The sequence below is a fragment of the Rhinoraja longicauda genome, chromosome 3 (assembly GCF_053455715.1).
Source record: "Rhinoraja longicauda isolate Sanriku21f chromosome 3, sRhiLon1.1, whole genome shotgun sequence".
Classification (NCBI taxonomy): domain Eukaryota; kingdom Metazoa; phylum Chordata; class Chondrichthyes; order Rajiformes; family Arhynchobatidae; genus Rhinoraja; species Rhinoraja longicauda.
Window position 1 is genome coordinate 69,210,206 of NC_135955.1, and position 16,594 is coordinate 69,226,799.

Consider the following 16,594-nt stretch of genomic DNA (forward strand, 5'->3'; position numbering starts at 1 on the left):
TCACCTATTCCTCTCTCCAGATGCTACCTGGCCCGCCGAGTTACTCCAGCTTTGTGTGTCTCTCACCCCAGTCACTCCCTCTTCTCCCCTCTCCTATCAGGCAAGAGGTGCAGAAGTGTGAAATGCATACCTCCAGATTCTGAGACAGCTTCTTCCCAGCAGTTTTCAGGCAACTGAACCATCCTAACAACAGCTAGAGAGCGGTCCTTTGCTACTATTTACCTCATTGGAGACTCTCGGACTATCAGACATTAATCGGACTTTACCTTGCACTGAACGTTATTCCCTTTATCATGGATCTGTACACTGTGGATGGTTCGATTGTAATTATGTAGTCTTTCTGCTCACTGGTTAGTACACAACAAATTCTTTTCACTGTACCTCACTACACGTGACGATACACTAAATTAAACTAAAGAGGGATGTGAGCGTGACAATCCATGGCAATTAGAGTTTACAGTAGGCTGTTCTGAGAAGGTGTTAGTTCCTCAGCATGGTCAAACAGTCAATGGAAGCAGAATACTGGCAGAATCTTGGCAGCATTGACTCTCAGCTGGGGCCAACTTTATGTCTTGTCAGAAAAATGCAGGTTCAAGCGTCGCCCCACCAAGTAGAACACAGATGTCTTAAGCTAAAGCTCCAGTGGTACACTGAGGGAGTGCTGCACAGTCAACGCTAAAGCTCCAGTGGTACACTGAGGGAGTGCTGCACAGTCAAAGACGCCATCATTCAGGAGAGATTTTTAACAAAAAGCTACATCTGCTCTCTCAGATGGTGATAAAAAATGCAGTAGCACAGTTTAGGCTTAGGCTTAGCCTTTTTATTGTCACGTGTACCGAGGTACAATGAAAAGATTTGTTTTGCGTGCTATTCAATCAGAACATACCATAAATAAATGCAATCAAGTCAAACTCAAGTATAATAGGTACAGGAAAAGATGGATTCATTCATCAGTTAAAATGATTTTGGAGACTTGTGCTCAGGGGAACTGCACAAGTGCAATAAAGATTTGCAACATAGGGTTGATTGCTGATCCTAAAATAAAGGGCGTGGGTAATCTGATTTTTTTCTAAAATATTTTCTCTTGTTTTTGGCCATTAAAGGGGATGATACTGCATTAAAAACAATTAAGATTTCCATGCACACAATTGCGTTCATTAACTGTGACTAATTGAAAGTTTAAATTAACATTCACTAAAATCATGGAAATAAAGAGAAGGAAAACAATCACTTTCTTAACAAAGAGCCCATTATATTAAAGGAAAACATTTAACAATGAAAAACAACTTAAATGCATGTACATTACCAATAAAGTAGTGTATTCATTATTTATCCAGGGGATCTGCAAAGCACTAAAAATTATAATGCAAGTAATTGTTTGAATTGCTTAGTGTTTTGATTTCAAATTAAATTTTCCTTTAATTGTTACATCTGCAGTTGAATTTTTCCACATGAAATCAAAAGTAATTTAACCCAGACATCCCAACATTTGATTTTACAAATTCAGAATTTTGATGTCCATAATTCAGAATTTTACATCAAAATTCATAAAATGGCGCGTAATGCAACTTTTCATCAAAAAAAAAAGAATGCACGCCAAATGCGCATACCCGTTGCGCTACATTCACAATTGAAAAACAACTATTATTTCCAACAGTCTGTAGTTCTTGGACTACATGTACAATGTCAGGCCTATCATGAGTATATTATACTATTATATAATGGTAATTGAACAGAAATACTTTTACAACAAAGAAAAAATTGTTTTGTTTTGTTTTTTCTATTTTGCTTTTCCCTTACACATCCCAATTCTCTTGGTATTGAATAAAAGAATAATGGTCATAAAATGTATGACTAAGTTATGAAGAGTTTCATTTAAAAAACTGCACATACCTAATTTAATTGAAGACATACTTGCTCCAGTGGTCTTCAACAGCAAATCACAACAGTCCATGTCCGCCCCAACCCTACTCCCACACCCCTCCTCTCCACCCCTCCCCCCTTTCCCCCCAAATCCACTCCCCACCCACCTCCACTCTCCCCCTCCCTTCCTCCACCCCCCCGACCCCCACTCCTTCCTCCCACTCCACTGCCCCCCTCCCCCGCACCCCAACCCCCCCCGCAATCCCCTCTCAACATCAACGGGCCTCACTCTCCGCAGTGAGGCTAGGCCAGCGGCGAGAAGCGAGGTGAGACGTGGCGAGAGATGAGGCGAGGCCAGCGGCGAGATGCGAGGTGAGGCCGGGCCAGTGGCCAGGCCAGGCCAGGCGGGGCCAGCGACAAGGCGAGGCCGGCCGAGTGGCGAGGAGAGGCGAGGCTGTGGAGATCTGTCCTTTTCCTTTGTTTCAGCCAGATCTCCACAAGGCTAGCGGCGAGGTCGGACCCGCGGCGAGGCGCGACCAGCGGCCAGGCGAGGCCAGGCTAGCGGCGAGGTGAGGCGAGTACAATGGCGAGGCCGGGCCAGAGGCGAGGCGATTGCAGCGGCGAGGCCGGGCCAGCCGCGAGGCGAGGCCAGACGAGCGGCGGGGCAAGGCGAGCGTGGGGGCGGGGCGAGCGTGGGGGCGGGGCGAGCGTGGGGGCGGGGCGAAGCGAGCGGCGGGGCGAGCAGTAAGGCATGTGTTTTGCGGAAAAATGTGAGACGAAAAATGTGAGATGAAATCAGAATGGCGGAAAGAAATAAGAAAGTGGAAACTTTCCACCAAATTCGGAAGGGTTGGGAGGTCTGTAACCCCAATAATCTCCTGCATTCTTAATTTTACAATGCACTTATTTTCAAACAAACAAATATCCACCACAAACTATTGTCTTTTTCAAACCTTTAAGCACTCGATCAATTTATAATGACTTCAGTTTTACCAATTGAGTAAAATCGTATTTTATCGCAATTAGAACATACTGCTTCCTTGCATTTCAGAAATTCAAGTCCTGTCTCAATGAAACATTAGCCGTGATTCTGTAAGAATGCCAAAAGCTGGATCGTGCTCACCTGCGGCTCTCTGCAATGGAAACATGCCCGATCGAACACTCGCACAAATGGGCAGTTTATTTTATACTTAATTTCCCACTGGAGTCTAGTGCCAGCATGAATGCAGGTTGGAAAAACATTCAGTCTCGTATCTGTTCCGTTTATACAGTCACAATACAAAAAGAGATTTAAGAGCAAGCTGCATTATTCCAATTAATATTAATAAATGCTTTGCAAAATTTGATGATTTATTTTAAAGTTAAAGACTTGTTAGGAACTAAATTGCTTGTTTCAAATAAACACACGCCGAGCTGAGTTATGTTTAAGACATGCACCTTTTCCTAAATAGCTATATTTATTATGGCACTGCCAGCAGCAGCAAGTAGTGTCCTGGATGGTTCATTGTGATGAACTAACAGGAGCCTTGGGTCAAATGGAGTTGAATAGACTCTGGTTTCAAAAATTCTGGCAAGAGGGCAGATCTTAGTGAAATACCATATCAATGATATATGTCAAGGATCTCCCGGGAAGTACAACAATTAGAACACTTGTAGACATAGGCTAAGAGCTGGTTGGGGCCATGCTTAGTAGCCAAGACAAGAAGCATAAAAAGAGGAAAGGAAGGAAAAAGGGAAGTGAAGAAAAGATAAGTGCAAAGAAAGGAAATTGAATGTACTGCTCCAGGATACCCAAATGTTTTACCACCAGTTAATACTTTTAACTGTACAAACTACTTGAATGTAGGAAAATTATGATTTTGCACACATTTCCTTATAACCTTTATAATGTTGGGCCATTATTTGGGGCATAAAAATAATAGGGCCTTGAGTATGAAATTCAGGAAGTTATGTTGCAGCTTTGTATTACTTTGGTTATGGCACATTTGGAGTATTGTGCACATTTCTATTTGCCTCGTTACAGGAAGGATGTGGAGGTAGAAACATAGAAAATAAGTGCAGGAATAGGCCAATCAGGTACTCAGTAACCAGGACTCCGACATCATCAGCCAAACCCATGATCTCTACCATCATCATAAAGGCCAATGTGTACATGGGAACATCATCACCGGGCCATCTCCCCTCCACCACCACCCTGCCATTTCCTCTCCAAGTCAAGAATTATACTCAACAAGAAACATATTGCCAATCCATCATATATTCAAGAGAGAGTTAGATATAGCTCTTAGAGCTAACAGAATCAAGGGAAATTGGGAGAAAGCAGGAACAGGGTACTGATTTTGGATGATCAGCCATGATCATATTGAATGGTGGTGCTGGCTCAAAGGGCCGAATGGCCTACTCCTGCACCTATTTTCTATGTTTCTATCTCCACATCCTTCCTGTAACAAGGCAACCAGAACTGCGCACAGTACTCCAAATTGATATGGTGTTTCACTAAGATCTGCCTCCTTGCCAGAATTTTTGAAACTAGAGTCTATCCAACTCCATTTGACCCAAGGCTCCTGTTAGTTCATCACAATGAACCATCCCATCCAGGACACTCCTTATTTTCTCAGCCATGTCCATTACCAAATGCTCTCTGAAATGTCTGCTGCTCTATCGTTGCACCATAGAAGGAAGTCATATTTACATGTGTAAATGGGGATTCTGCTAAATTTCTGACAAGATAGCAGATCCACAAAAATCCAGAAGGAATTTGATCCCTCTAGAAATCAATGCCTGTCCAATTGAGATCCAAGCATGTCATTTTTAACGATCCAAGCATATCACTTCAATGCGACAGATGTGCTGTGTTCTCTTGGGCTCATATAATCTTCTTGTGCCCAATCTATCATACAATACAATACAATACAATACAATATATCTTTATTGTCATTGTGCAGGGGTACAACGAGATTGGGAATGCGACTTCCATACGGTGCAATAAATTAATTAGCTAATCAGCATAAATTTAGACAACCCAGTGAAACAAATTTAGACAGTTTCTAAAACAGAATAAAGTGCAAATAGGTCTGTGCCGGGTCACTGTGCGATGTAACCATTAGAGGTGTTTAGGGACAGGTTGTTATCTGAGCAGGTTCTGCACCTCCGTGTGTTTCATCACCGTTGGTGATCAGCCCGATCACCGTTGTGTCGTCTGCAAACTTGACAATGGTGTTGGTGTCGAATGCAGGAACACAGTCGTGTGTGAATAGGGAGTAGAGCATGGGGCTCAAAACACAGCCCTGTGGTGTGCCGGTACTCAGGGTGATAGTGGAGGACAGGTGCGGGCCCATTCTCACTGCATGCGGTCGCTCCATCAAGAAATCCAGGATCCAGTCGCATAACGACGAGCTGAGGCCTAGCTGGTGGAGTCTGGTGATGAGCTTGGTGGGGATGACCGTGTTGAAGGCAGAACTATAGTCTAAGAATAGCATCCTCACGTACGTGCCCTGTCTCTCCAGGTGAGTCAGGACAGTGTGAAGAGCCAGAGAGATGGCATCCTCTGTGGATCTGTTTGCCCTGTATGCAAATTGATGCGAGTCTAGTGACGCAGGGATGCTGGATTTGATGTGTGAGAGGACCAGCCTTTCAAAGCACTTCATGATTATAGGAGTTAGGGCAACCGGACGGTAGTCGTTCAGTTTGGTGATTTTTGTTTTTTTCGGCACCAGAACTATGGTAGCCGACTTCAGGCACTTGGGGACCGTAGCCAGAGATAACGACAGGTTAAAGATCCTGGTGAATACCTCAGCCAGCTGTTCAGCACAGTCCCTGAGTACCCTTCCTTGAACTCCATCCGGGCCTGCAGCCTTGTGTGGGTTGACCCTTCGCAGAGTGCGCTGTACTTCCTGTGTGCTCAATGTTAAGACCTGTCCCTCCGCATTGGCTGAGGTTCTACCACTCGTGGTGGTGTTGCCAATTTCGAAGCGGGCAAAGAAGGTGTTAAGCTAGTTGGTTAGTGTGACATCACTGTGGGGATAGGCAGGGCTGCTCTTGTAGCCAGTGATGTCCCTGACGCCCTGCCACATGCTTTTCGTGTCCGTGGTATTGAAGTGGTCTTCCACCCGTTGCCTGTGGGTGTCTTTGGCCCTTTTTATATCTTTGTTCAGGTTTGACCTGGCAACACTGTATGCTGAAGTGTCACCAGATTTAAAGGCATTGTTGCCTGCCCTCAACAGATTCTGTACCTCCTTGTTCATCCATGGTTTCCGGTTTGGGAACATCTTTGTTTCCTTGTCCACTGTGACATTCTCCACACAGATGTAAGAGAGCACAGTGGATGTGTATTCCTCCAAGTCTACCTCTGAACCACAGGTCACCTGTTGTGCAAACAGGTCCCAGTCGGTGCGATCAAAGCAGTCCTGGAGTTGTAGGGTGGCATCCTCGGGCCATATTATGACCGTCTTAATTGTAGGTTTGGTCTTACGGATAGGGGTTTGTATGCGGGCAGTAGAAACAGTGAGAGGTGATCGGATTGTCCCAGAGGTGGGCACGGGAGAGCTCTGTAGGCGTCCTTTACGTTGGTGTACACTTTATCCAGCGTGTTTGAGCCCCTGGTAGGGCACTGCACATGCTGGTGGAATTTGCGGAGCGCAGCTTGTAGGTCGACCTGATTAAAGTCCCCTGCAACAATGAAGGCACCGTCGGGGTGGGCATCCTGCTGCTTGCTGATGGCCGAGTGCAGCTGTGCTAGCGCTAGGTTAGCATTAGCCTGTGGGGGAATGTATGCGGCCATGATGATGACCACATTAAACTCCTGAGGCAGATAAAACGACCTACATTTAAGCGGTAGGTACTCCAAGTCTGGGGAACAGTAGCTCTCTATTGCAGTGTGGTTGGTGCACCAGTCATTGTTGATGTAGATACAGAGCCCCCCACCCTTGCTCTTACCGGAGTCCTTTGTTCTATCGGCACGATGTAGTGACCGGTTCGTGAGCTCCACAGCCCCATCGGGAACCAGCGCGTTGAGCCACGTCTACATGAAGATCAGCGCGCAGCAGTCTTTCAGGGATCGCTGGGTGTTGATCCATAGCCTTATCTCATCCAGCTTGTTGGAGAGTGATCGAACATTTGCGAGAAAGACGCTTGGTAGGGATGGTCTTTGTGGAGCCCTCCGTAGCCTGGCCTGCACCCCCGCTCGCCGTCCACGTTTTTGCTTCCTCTCTCTGCGCTAACTCCATCTCCTTCCCTCCGGTGTGGTGATCCAGGCGGCTGTTGTGCCTAGCTCCGTCGGGATTTTGCTGAGGGTTTTATAGTACTCACAAGCCAGTCTCTCATGAAGGCAGTGTGGATCTCACCATTAACAGCTCACCCTCACGCTCTCCTCTTGCACCTTTTCTTGCGAACCTCACTTCTCCTAAAAAATTCTATACCTGCAGCTCTCACAAGACCCAGCTCAGGTTTTAAATTGAAATCCTCCTTCCTTTCCTTCCTCACTCTCTGGCGAATTCATCACCGTGGATTGTTTTATTGGCTATTTAATTTCTATTTGCCTCTCTCCCATAAAATCAGCAATCCCCTGAGACTATCAATTTCTAAAGCCCATTTTTTCATTTGCTGCATTGTATATCATTTGTAGCCTATTTGCTCCCCTAAAAGCTATCAACGAGTTACACACAATACCACAAAATCCCTAAACTTTTCCAAACCCATTTTTTTCCATGTCCAAGACATGAAAATGTTCCTGCACTAAAACTCTAAAAATTCCAAGGTGGTATTCACAAGCTCCCAGCTTCAATCACTGGACTTCCGCTTATCAGGACACTTCAACAATTATCATTATGCTCGATCACCCTTTACCATTACCCTTGCTTCTGGGGAAATCTTCCCCCTCTTTCACCCTGAGCATTTACACAATTTTGTCTTCTCAATAGATGTAGGCTTGAGTTATCCGTTTACTGCTTTACCTTTCCATCATCAAATCTGGCGGGACCATATCAATTGCCAGTAGATCGCATATGTCCTCAGACAAACTCTCCCTTACTCCCAGATCTGGAGAGTAAAGTGAAACACAAACTTTTTTTTCTCTTATCAATGGTCTCCTTAAGCTCTTTTCCCCTCCCACCACATTCATTTCCAATAAACATGAGGAGGTTATAGACTTCTTTGTTGCCATGACTATGATCATTCATGCTATAGACCACACATATCAGTAATATCAACCAACTTCTACATCCACAAGGGCTCCCTCCAATCTAGCATAGTTTTCCTCATCACCAAGATATTCTCACTGAGGTTTGCCTATGCCTTGAGTATCTTGACCATTGCTGACTGTCCAACTTCTCTTGTAGCCCCTATGTCATTAATGCTATATTTAGTTAGTTTACAGATGCAGCATGGAAACAGGCCCTTTGGCCCACCAAGTCCATGCAGACCCCATCGATCACCCGTTCACACTAGTTCTATGTTGTACCCACTTTCTCATCCACTTCATACACACTAGGGGCAATTTTCAGAAACCAATTAACCCACAAACCCGCTCATCTTTAGGATGTGGGAGCTACCCAGGGCACCTGCAGAAAACCCGCGCAGTCACAGGGAGAATGTGCAAACTCCACACAGACAGCACCCGAGGCCAGGATCAAACCTGGGTCTTTGGCGCTGTGAGATAGCACCTCTAACCGCTATGGCACTGTGCCACCACCTTAGTTGCCCCTATTTGGGCATCAACCCTGCCATTTGAAACGAATACGATCACCCTAGTTTATATTATCCCATCCCATCAGTGAAATTACTGTCCTGTAACCATTTTTAAGTATCTGATTTTCTCTTTACAACTGAAGTGGTGTTTTATATGAGCCTAGTAATTTACTCAATTGTCTCTGAGGATTGACATGTCCTGCTAAGTGGCAGCAGTGGGAGGGAAGTGAACAAAGGCCTACTCTAATGATTAGTCGTAGCAACTGATTGAAAGAAAGAAACTTGTTTTCTGTGATGAATGTCTCTTTCTATGAGAATAAAGTAGGGATGAGAAGACAGTTTGTTACACAAGGCTGATCTGCTGAATCGTTTCTGCATGGCTGGCTGAAACCTGTAAACGATGATTTCATTGTTAAATTTGGTTTGACATGCATAATTTTTTGGTAACAATTGTTTTTTTTGTGTTGTGGCTAAGTGGGCACTATAATAATGAGATATTGTCATCAGATCATATCTCTAAATGGACCAGTCTATGATGCATTTGGAATGCCAAAATGTCCATACTCCTCCCTCACAACCTCTGCATCTTGACATGATATTGAAAGCTGTAGCGACAGCTGGAAGAAATAAGTCAGCAATCAACCTGCAGGTAATGGAGGATTCCTGTCAATTGTGCTTATTGGGATGAGAGGGAGATAATTATTCCTGCTGCTGAATGTTGTTCAGAGAGAGATCCAAAATGGCAGAGCAGGTACCACTCAATGATGAGCACTGAACACCAATGTGATCTGCTTTTCTGCAAGTTCCTGGAAGACTCCATTGTCCTCACTAATACAATGCCCAAAGTTATTCACCACAGAATGGTGTACACCGATGCCATTTTGATTCTTTCAGCCACACCCGGCACCCCAAAAACAGGCACTATCTCCGTTCTTGCTCCAAGATCCAATTGCAGAGACCATCACTTTTAAGCCTAACCTGCTCTTGATGGGACATCATTGTTCATACACAAATCTGATTAAAGCTGACTGTGAGGCCACTGTCAGCAATGCAAATCAATCTTTATTACAAACCATGATAGAATTTGATTACAACATGAAACACATTACTTTAGCCCTCTAAAACTTAGTGCTCAAACCATATTACAATATAACGACCTATAGTTTAGTTTAGTTTAGAGATACAGCAAGGAAACAGCCACTTCGGCACACCGAGTCCGCACCGACCAGCAATCCCCACTCACTTACAACATCCTACATACACTAGCAACAATTTACAATTACACCAAGCCAATTAAGCTGCAAACCTGTATGTCTTTAGAATGTGGGAGGAAACCGGAGATCCCTGAGAAAACCCTCACAGGTCACAGGAAGAATGTACAAACTCCATACAGACAGCACCCGTAGTCAGTACCGAGCCGTGTTCCTGATGAATAATTTCTGGCACTGTAAGGCAGCAACTCTACCGTGCCACCCCTTGTTCATCTTACTTCAAAGAGATTTGTAATGCACTGGGAGTTCAAAGAAGGTTCACAGTATTGATTCCTGGAGTTAAAGGTTTTCTGATAGAAAACACCTCACAAAATTGAGCTTGTATCCTTTTGAAGAAAGATTGAAAGGAGGGATAACCTTTAAGTACTAGGCAGCATCAATAATTCTACATGAATGCATGTCACACAACTGTGATCAGAGTAGCAGAAGAATATAGAGGGTATTATACAATAAGTGGCTTTTCTCAATAATGACTATGCAAGGTTCATGCACAACTTATTATCAGCCAATGCATTTATAAATTATCATGACATAAGAAATCTAGTGCCAAAATAACTCATTTTAAGCATGGAATTATACTTGCTCCATCCTCAAAATGCATTACAACATTTCCACAACAGTCAAATTATACGCTTATATTTCCACATTTTGCAAAGTTGCTGTTTTAATGTTGGAATGTAAAAGGTAAGTTTGAGTCTCAGTACTAAATAGGCAATGTAATATCAAGAGGAAATATATTAAAATGCCTACTGGTAGGTTTGGGTTTATTATTAACATGTGTAATGTCATGTCAACATACAGAATAGTGAAAGGCTTGGATAGAGTGGATGTGGAGAGGATGTTTCCACGAGTGGGAGAGTATAGGATTAAAGGTCATGGCCTCAAAATTAAAGGCCGTTATTTTAGGAAGGAGATGAGGAAAATGTTATTTAGTCAGATGGTGGTGAATCTGTGGAATTCTTTGCACAGAAGGCTGTGGAGGCCAAGTCAGTGGATATTTTTAAGGCAGAAAGATAGATTTTTGATTAGTACATGTGTCAGAGGTTATGGGGAGAAGATTGGAGAATGGTATTCGGAAGGAGATAGATCAGCCATGATTGAATGGCGGAGTAGACTTGATGGGCCAAATGGCCTAATTCTACTCCTATCCCTTATGACTTTATGACTTATGTGTATGGAGGTACAGTGAAAAGCTTATGTTTGCATACTATCCAATCAAATCAGATAACATAACATAACATAACATAACAACACTTTATTGTCACTCGGCACAACACCGAGCGAAATTTCAGCAGTCACACAAAATACAGCAAAAAGAAAAGAACACAGGACACCCGACCCCAACACAAACATCCATCACAGTGACTCCAAACACCCCCTCACTGTGATGGAGGCAACAAAACTTCCCCTCTCTTCCCCCCGCACCCACGGACAGGCAGCTCGACCCCTACCGAGGCAAACGACACGCACAGCCCCCGCAAGGGGATGGAAGGCCCCCCGGCCGAGCCGCCCCGGGCACCGAAACGTCCCGCGGCCACACCGGGCGATGTTAAGTCCAACGGCCGAGCCGCACCGGGCACTGAACCGTCCCGCGGCCGAACAGCGCTGACGATGTTAAGTCCAGCGGCCAAGCCGCACCGGGCACTGAAACGTCCCGCGGCCACACCGGGCGATGTTAAGTCCAGCGGCCAAGCCGCACCGGGCATTGAAACGTCCCGCGGCCGAGCCGCACCGGGCACTGAAACGTCCCGCGGCCACACCGGGCACTGAAACGTCCCGCGGCCACACCGGGCGATGTTAAGTCCAGCGGCCGAGCCGCACCGGGCACTGAAACGTCCCGCGGCCGAGCCGCACCGGGCACTGAAACGTCCCGCGGCCGCACCGGGCGATGTTAAGTCCAGCGGCCGAGCCGCACCGGGCACTGAAACGTCCCGCGGCCGAGCTGCGCCGGCAATGTTAAGGCCCGCAGCCGAGCCACACCGGGCACTGAAACGTCCCGCAGCCGAGCTGCGCCGGCAATGTTAAGGCCCGCAGCCGAGCCGCGCCCCGGGGAAGAGACCTAATAAAATAAAGGTTTCCCCCCGCCCCACCCCCCCACCCCACCCCACACCCCCACCACACACCCCCACCACACATACACAGCCAAAAACAGAAACAAAAACCATCCCAACACCGACACAAACAAAAAAAAAGAAAAAAAGACAACAGACTGCCAGAGAGCCGCAGCCGTTAGGCGCAGCCAACTCCTCTTAATACTATAGATGATACTATAGATGAATTGTAGGAAAGATTGCAGATGCTGGTTCATACTGAAGGTAGACACAAAATGCTGGAGTAACTCAGCGGGTCAGGAAGCATCTCTGGAGAAAAGGAATAGATGACATTTTGGGTCACAAGCCTGAAGAAGGGTCCCGACCCAAAATGTTACCTATTCCTTTTCTCTAAAGATGGTAAGATGTGTGAGTTACTCCAGCATTTTGTGTCTATTTAATACATGAATACAATCAAGCCAAACACAAATGCAAAAGGTCGTGAGAAGGGAAAGAAACCAGAGTGCAGAATATAGATTCAATCTCTTTTGTGAACAGTTGCAAGAGAAGATCAATATTTTAGTCAGAGGTCAGAATGGCATACAGTCAGAGTCATTCAGTGTGGACCAACCATCAGCCCAACTTGTCCGCACTGACCAGCATGTCCCATCTAAACTAGTCCTACCTGCCTGCCTATGGCCCATATTCCTCTAAACCTATTATATCCATGCACCCATCTAAATGTTTCTTAAATGTTGTAATAGTGCCTGCCTCAACTACCTCGTCAGGCAGCTCGTTCCATCCACCCATCACCATTTGTGTAAAAAAGTTACCCCTTAGGTTCCATTAAATCTTTCCCTCCTCACCTTAAACCTATGCCTCTAGTTCTCGATTTCCCTACTCTAGGTAAAAGACTCATTTGCCCTAGCTATTCCTCTCATGATCTTATACACCTCAATAAGATCACCCCTCATTCCCTTGCACTCCACGGAATAAAGTCTTAGGCTGCTCTACCTCTCCCTGTAGCTCAGGACCTGGCAGGTCGGTATAGGAAGGGAGGGTGAGTAGAGTATGCAAGGCAGTGTAAATGAAAGTGTGCATGTACAGGTGAACGTATAAACAGATAATTGGAGCTTGCTGCAATCTACAGCATTGGTCATCAAAATGTATTCTTTGCCTACGGCTTCTTGCTAGTAGCTCTTATGATGATGATTACTCAGAAAAGTTAACAAATGAGAAAATGTGTGAAGTACAATTATTACATATAAAATGCAAACTCAACTTCCAAGGAACAGTGAATAGGTCAGGCAGCATATGAGGTGGAGGAATGGTGTTAGTGTTTCAGGATGATGCCTTCCCTCACTGGAACACATCAATATGAAACCTAAATTAACCTAGACACACAAATTGTTCCAGCCAAGTCACATAATGAAGTGAAAAGTATTCAAAAAGAAAAAGAAAAAATTTGTACTTGAATGCTTCTCACATGTCCTCCAAAACTACTGGAAACTACATTATCTCTACAGTAATTACATTTCTTTTTCAAAATAATGAAATTTCAAATATAATGACTGGAAATTTCAACTCACAGGAATGCTAAAAAGGCTATGATGACCATGAAAGTTGCACCATTCAGACCACAGATTCTGGCTTGAGCTTAGAAATGTGTCTAAGATGCAAAGTAACACAAGGGGAAGTAAATATTAGTTCAACTTGTTTCTTTGGTTTTGTGGAGGTTTGAAGCATCACTCTTTCAGAGAAGGCACAAGCTTCACCAAAGGACCATTCACAACACAGGCCTGGAGTTATCCAAACAGGCAGGTGGAAAACCATTTATTCCCAGCAGGACGAGACCTGGTGGATTTGAACTCCCAAGCCTTAGTCTGCAGTCCAAAACCAGCAGGAAACTAGGTCTTCTTCAAAAGTTTGCATTTATCAAGAACAAGAAATCACTGTCTCACCATTCTCAGTATCAAGCAGCACACCATTTAATTTACACAAGAACTTAAGAAACAGAAGCAAGCAACAGGCCATTTGACTCTTCCTGTTTGCTGCACCATTCAGTAATCTTTTATCTCATTACAGTTCTTCTGCACTAAACATTATTCCATTTATCATGTACCTGTACACTCTAGATGGCTTGATTGCAATCATGTATAGTCTTGCTGCTGACTGGTTAGCATGCAACAAAAGCTTTTCACTGTACTTCGGTACACGTAACAATAACAATTGCTTGATTCGTTTAATACCCAAATATTGGGTATAACTGTTAACCCCAAATATTAACATTTCTTTCTTGAATATACCCATCTTCCACAGCCCTCTTGGTTCGAGAATTCCACAGATGTATCACCATCTGGGTGAAGAAACGTCCTCACATCTCTGTCTTGAATAACCAACTGCTCATTTTGAGATTCTGAGCATTAGTTCTGGATACCAAACTAAAGGAAACACTCTCCCGTAATCCACCCTGTTAGAATTCTGCATATTTCAAAGAAATCACCTCTCTCATTCTTCTAAACACAAGAGAGAAAAGCCCCAGTCATCTTAATCTCTCCGCATATAACAAATACACCATCCAGGGATCAATCTGATGAACCTTCACTACACCCTGTCTGTCACAAGTAAATCTTTGCTTAAGTAGGGAGGCAGATTGTATACACAAGTTTCTCGGTGTGATTTCATCAGAACTCGATATCATTGAAAGAAGATATCTCTACTCTTGTATTCAAACTCTTTTGCAATAAATCCCTTCTTCATTGTTTTTGTACCTAGGTGCTTCAGGATTCATGTACAAGGATCCTCTAAACACAAACATCTTTCAACATATATAAATATGTTTTGCCTTTCTATTTTCCCTACCAAAGTGAATGGCCTCATACACCGATCAGCCAAAACATTATGACCACTGATAGGCGAAGTGAATAACATTGATTATCTTGTTACAATGGCATCTGTCAAGGGGTGGGATATATTAGGCAGCAAATAAACAGTCAGTTCTTGAAGTTGATGTGTTGGATGCAGGAAAAATGGGCAGGAGTAAAGACCTGAGCGACTTTGACAAGGGCCAAATTGGTATGGCCAGACGTCTGGGTCAGAGCATCTCTGAAACGGCAAGTCTTGTGGGGTGCTCCCTGTCAGCAGTGGTGAGTACCTACCGACAGTGATCCGAGGAGGAACAAACCACAAACCGGCGACAGGATGTTGGGTGCCCAAAACTCATCGATGCGCGAGGGCAAGGAAGGCTATACCATCTGGTCCGAACCGACAGAAGGTCTACTGTGGCACAAGTCACAGACAATGTTAATGGTGGTCACGGGAGGAATGTGTCACAATACACAGTGCATAGCACCCTGCTGCGTATGGGGCTGCACATGGAGGACCAACAGCATATTAGGCAGGTGGTCATAATGTTTTGGCTCATCAGGTTATAATGTTTTGGCTGATCGGTGTATTTATCTACATTTCATTAGCCTTGGCCTTACCTATTCACTAAACCAATCTATAACCATCTAATGCCTCTAGTTATTCATTTAGCTTTATGTCATTAACAAATTTGGATCTACTACACTAGATCCTCTCATCCAAATCAATGATATAGATTGTGAGTAGCTGGGGTCCCAGTACCGACATCTCGTCACAACCTACCAACAATTTATTTTCAGTTTTTGCTGCTGCCCATTAACCAATTCTCAATACAATCCAGTATACCACTCAATATTGATAGGAAGGGCACCTCACACTAGCTGCAGCTTATCACGTTGTTCCCAGTGAGGAGATGGTGCTGCTGTTACTGAACCCATGGCCAACTGCAGGAGTAAAGCCAGAGAAGATTGTATCTTCATCCTTAACCTGCTTTACACACTTACATGTCCATCACTCCGCCATATTCTCTGATTTACATTGCCTCTAGACCATTATGGAGTTGGAGGGTTTTAATGCTGTGACCAGGGAAGAATAACAGGATACTTCCACGTGGTTTATTTGGCTTGTGCAGAAGTTGAGATATGAATACATCAGCATGTGTTGTTGCCATTCGTCACTCTATCCCAGATCTGGATGAAATGCAGAATGACTGTCATTGCTTGCTGCACAGACAATGCTCCTTCGCCTGAGGAGAAGCAGGTTGGCTTTAAGTGGTGCAGGCTCGTCTTAGCTGCTGTTAACTGGACACTGAACTGAAGCATGCAGCCATTAAAACAGTCGGCTAGCACCGCTCAATCTTGTAAATGAGCAGGCAGCATAACGGTGGCATGCTGCTTCAAGATTCAAGAGTATTTTATTATCATATGTCCCAAAATGGACCAATGAAATTCTTACTTGCAGCAGCACAACAGATATGTAAACATAGCAGATTGTACAACCCATAATACACAACAAATAAATAGAGGCAGGTATCATTTGTGGGTATAAAATGGCATGAGGTAGTATTGGGGATTAAAGTACTTTAGGGAATCCAATGCAATATTCAATACAGCCACTTTTAAAAGTAGACTTTAGACTCCTGCAGATGAGCTGCAAACTCAGAACCGAACAGCCCAAGTTTAGTTTAGTTTAGATACAGCCGTGGAAACAGGCTCTTAGGCCCACCGAATCTACACCGGCCAGCGATCCCTGTAGGCTAACATAATCCTACACACACTAGGGACAATTTACAATTTTTACCAAAGCCAATTAACCTTCCAAGCCTGTACATCTTTGAAATGTGGGAGGAAACCAGAGCACCCGGGGAAACCCACGGAGATC

The 16,594-nt window shown here is 44.4% G+C and overlaps 1 protein-coding gene across 1 annotated transcript in view; it reads right to left on the reverse strand.

Moving 5' to 3' along the window:
• The window catches only part of LOC144592067 (small conductance calcium-activated potassium channel protein 2-like), a 107,315-nt gene that overhangs the window by 39,805 nt on the left and 50,916 nt on the right, over positions 1-16,594 (reverse strand). The window lies entirely within an intron of this gene.